A 4,750-nucleotide genomic window follows, 5' to 3' on the forward strand; every position below is an offset into this window, starting at 1 on the left:
CCAGGGGCTCCTCTCAAGCCCATGTGACCCCTGAGGAATAGGTCCTTAAATGACCTTAAGAGTGAAAATAAATTGGTTAATGTGGGTCTACTGTATGGTCTTAAACACCCAAAAGGAAAGTATAACCAAAGAGTAAAGTGATTGGTATATTTCTCTAAGAGTCCATGTGTATAGCTAAAGGATACATAACAAGAAACAATTCCAGACAGGAGATTCCTTTCTTCGAGTTGTTGGCCAGGGTGGCCCAAGAGACTTCCAGACAGTAACTCAGCATAGGACTGGGAAAATGAACAGCAGACCCCAATCTTGTCTGAAGGAATATTGGCAACTGATTGCTGCTAGGTGAGGAAGAACTGATCTTCCTAAAACAAGGAACTCTAGACAGGCTGACTAGATTCACTGGATGGACAAGCTTGGAGAATGGCTGGGGACACCGATAACACAGTAGACAGTAACAGGGATGACAGAGTATATGGGCTCCAGTGGGGGGAGAGGCTATGGGAGGGTGCCACTTGGGATGTGGGTATAAAAGTGAATTAGATTTTTTGGTATGTTGTATATGAAATGCACACAAAAATTCAATAAAAAATGATTATAAAGATAACTACTGATTTTTGTATGTTAAGTTTGTGTCATACTATTTTTCTCAAGGTTTTTATCAGTTCTAAGAGTTTTCTAGTGGAGCTTTTGTTTTGCTTTTTTACATACAAGATCATACTTTTTATAAAAAGGATAATTTTACTTCTTTTTGGTTTGTATCTCTTTGATTACCTTCTTGTGACTTATTTCTTTAGTCAAGACCACTAACGCTGTATTGAGAATTCTACCACTGAACCACCCATGCGCTGAACAGACCAGCGCTATATTGAATAAGAATGGGGAAAGTGGATATCGTCTATGAGCTTTTCCCCATGGATTTTAATGTCTGCTGTGTTTGTTGTATGCAGTCCTTACTGTGTTGAGATATATGTTCCTTCACTTCCTAATTTCTTCATGGCTTCTGTTACGACAAAATGTTTGACTTTATGTTAAAATTCTTTTCTGCAGCTATTGAAATGATCATGTGAATTTTGTCTTTGAAAAGATTAATGTTATTGACTTGTGTATGTTGAACTAAACTTGCACCCTTGGAATGAAAAAACGAATGCATTTCACAAGACTGCTGGTTGAGAAACATATTTATGAACGAATCACTCTTCTTTCCCATAGAAAACTATCTATTTTATCTACAAAATGAATCAGGGTGGAATTTCAGTGTGTTCTTTCATGCAGTCTGGAGCGTCAGCATTGGGATTTGTTCCTGGTAACTGGCTGAATTTTATGTGAAAAGGGAAAAATACTGACACAAAGAAGACAGTTCATAGCTCCAGTGGGGTCAGGCATCATCCAGGTCTCGTGTTATTACAATAAACTAAATTATTGCACTGGGAAGGATTTCTAGATGGCAAGGTGTCTCTCACAAATTCAGTCATGAAGCCTTTTACCCAGGTTCCAAAACAAATTTGAAATTGCCTCATATTCATAGTTAATCCCAAAACTTAGAAATATTGCCTTCAGGAGCAAAATGTTGCCTTTTAAAAAAAAATGAGCGAGTGTTCTAAAACAGTATCAAAATATCCCAGATAACTCCACATAATAGTCTTTCTACATCATGCAAGAACGTGTGGAGTTGGCGTTTCTATGTGCTTCAGTGTGAGGTGCACTTGAAGACTGTATCCTTGGGTCCCTTGACTCACCTTCGGTTGATTATGGACTGGGGCAAAAACCACTCTCTTGTGTGGATGAAGTTCACGTTATTGTGCTGGCTGCATACAGACACTGCACTGGCTCAGTGCCTCTCTGCACCTCAGTTACTCAGCTGTGAAATGGTGGCAGTTTCCCGTTTTCCTCTCAGGAAGCTGTGCAGAAATGAAAGGAGTCTTTCTATTTAATAGCGTCTCTTAGGTGCTGTGCTCGTTTGCCTCTGATGAACCTTACTGAAGGAGGAGGGTGGAGAGGAGGCCTAAGGAAGCCAGACTTTTATTTTATTTTGCTTTCCCCCATAGTTGGAGCCACTCCAACATCATCAGATTTTCCACAAACATTTACTTCTAAATGATTAAAAGTTGCATTTACATTCCGACTTTGATAGTTCCCAGATCTTTATGAAGGACACAGGTTCCCTTCAGCCTCTCCATTAACAACTCTTCTGGCTGATACGCATTTTCCTCTGCTGATTTCTGACGCTTCACTGCCAGACTCTCTTGTACATAGAGGTCTTTTCCTGACTTTTCTCTTCAGTGTCATGATTTAATTTGTCTGTTCTTGTGCTTTCTCACATTCGAAAAATTTGTGTATGGTAATTCTCAACATTGATCACTTGAGTTATATTCTGGGGCATGTGTGTGTGTGTGTGTGTGTGTGTGTGTGTGTGTGTGTGTGTTGCTGTACATGTGTGTATGCATGTTTCCATGTGTGTGTGTTTGGATGTGTGTGTTCATGTGGTGGCCAGAGGTTGATTTCCCTCAGGTTGTATCATTGATCACCCTCCATTTACTTTCTTGAGGTGGGGTCTCTCACCAGCCTGGAGCTCACCCATTCATCTGCTCTAGGTCTAGCTAGCCAGGTTGTCCTGGGGAGCTCGTGTCTCTGCTGTTCAAGCAGTGTGGTTTCAGGCAGACCCCAGGCCTGCCTTGCTTTTTGTGGATGCTGAGGATCTGGGTTGGGTCCTCATGCTTTGCATCCTGAGCACCTCTCCTGCCCTTCACTGAGTCACATTTTAAAATCTTCCTGAAAACAGGCCTGGCTATTCTTGGCCTTGTAAACTTTCTTATGAATTCTCAGAGCAAATGAGTAATTGTCACTATACTTATTGATAAATTTGAGAAAAAAGTTTCCCTTTTGATAAACAACGCAAATGACGCTTGCCATTTATGCACAGTTCTTATTTCTTCTCATATTTAAAGGTTTTCCCATTAAATATCTTTTGTATTTTATCATGAAGTGTCAAACTGTTTCCTGGTACAATATGACATAGCACACACACTTCATTCTGGAGTTTTCTAGAATGTATAATTTTCTTCATTTTTCAGTAACACGTGTTTGAGGTTTTGAGCAATAGTCACATATTTCAGAAACTGCTGGGTTCTCATCATATTTCGGTTATGATCTAACATTATAATCACCTGAAAAAATAGCCTGACTCTTAGTTTTTAAGGCTGGGCCCAAACTCAGAGGATACTAGTTCCCCAGATATCTCTTGGAACTGTCTCCTGGAACTGTGAGGATGGAAGTGTCTCTGGAACTCTGTCCCTAGAACTGTGTCCTGAGTTTGGTCCCAACTGTAATTTTATTAAAAACGGTTTCTCCAGCTTCAGCTGGGACATACGTGCTTGGCTCCACCCTAATCTTAACAGACTGTCCAGCCTTTTCATTGCTAGTTCTACATTTTATTGACCCAACGTACATGGCACATTAACTCCCCAGCACATCCACATTCATTCATTTATTCATCGCCTTTTTGGGTGGAGTTCTGCTCTAGTTTTCTTTCAGTTGCTCTGACAAAACACACTGACTGAGGCTGGAGAGGTGCCTTAGTGGTGAAGAGCACTGATTGCTCTTATAGAGGATGCATGTTTGATTCCCAGCACCCATATGGTAGCAAACAATCATCTGTACCTCCAGTTTCAGGGGATCTGACACCCTCCTGGAACTGTGCTGATGGAACTATGTGTACTTGCATGACACAGGTACACTTACATACATGCAGGCAATACACTCATACACAGAAAATAAAAATAATAAATAAAATAAAACACTCTGACCAATACCAATTTGGGGAGGAAAGAGTTTATTAGGCTTACATCTCATCTCCCAGGTCACAGTTTATCACTGAGGGAGCCAAGGTAGGAACTCAGGTCAGGAACCTGGAGGCAGGAGCTGGAGGAGGAAGGCACTTACTGCTTGCTCCCCTGGTCCATGCACAGCTTACTTTATTATACAACACATGATCATCTACCCAGGGGTGGCAGCACCCACAGTGGGCTGGGCCCTCCCACATCACTCAGCAATAAAGAAAATGTCCCAAAGACATGACCTCAGGCCAGTCCAATGAAGGTAGTTTCCCAGCTGAGGCTCCCTCTACCCAGGTCTGTCAAGCTGACAACTAAAACTATCCAGCACAAGTAAAAAAATTGAGGTTGTTGAGGAAGGAAATGAGATCAAATGTCCAGATCACAAGACGTGTAGCACATGGTTTTGCTGAGGATAATTAAAAGTCATTAGTCTGAGGATGTCCGTTAATAAAAATCATTTTCATAGTATATAGTCTTTATTTTAGACAGGTAGCATTTATAAACGGAGAATATTCAATAGTGTTCTGCATGTGATGACACGTGTTTCCCTCTGCGCTGTTTTCATTATTAGGTTATGGTGAGGCCAGAAGTTCATAAGCCTCAGTAAGGACAATAAAATTATCATTTCTGCACAGACCTTTTTATAAATTTGTGTATGTCAGTGTTCTTATTTGATTTACCAGCTTCAGAATTCTATTAGTTTGCTACATTTGATTTATTCACTGTTCTTTTACTGGAAGACATTCAGATTGTTTTAATAATTTGTTATCATAAATAATACTACAATGGATATGCTTATTCCTATTTAATTGACAAAAGTTCAAATATTTACAAGAAAAGAGAAAATATGATTCAAAGTGTACTGCATTTAAGATTACATTTATATACTCACAGAGTTCACACCAATTTATCTTCCA

This window comes from Nannospalax galili, unplaced genomic scaffold, assembly GCF_000622305.1.
Source record: "Nannospalax galili isolate Female #2095 unplaced genomic scaffold, S.galili_v1.0 scaffold51, whole genome shotgun sequence".
Lineage (NCBI taxonomy): Eukaryota > Metazoa > Chordata > Mammalia > Rodentia > Spalacidae > Nannospalax > Nannospalax galili.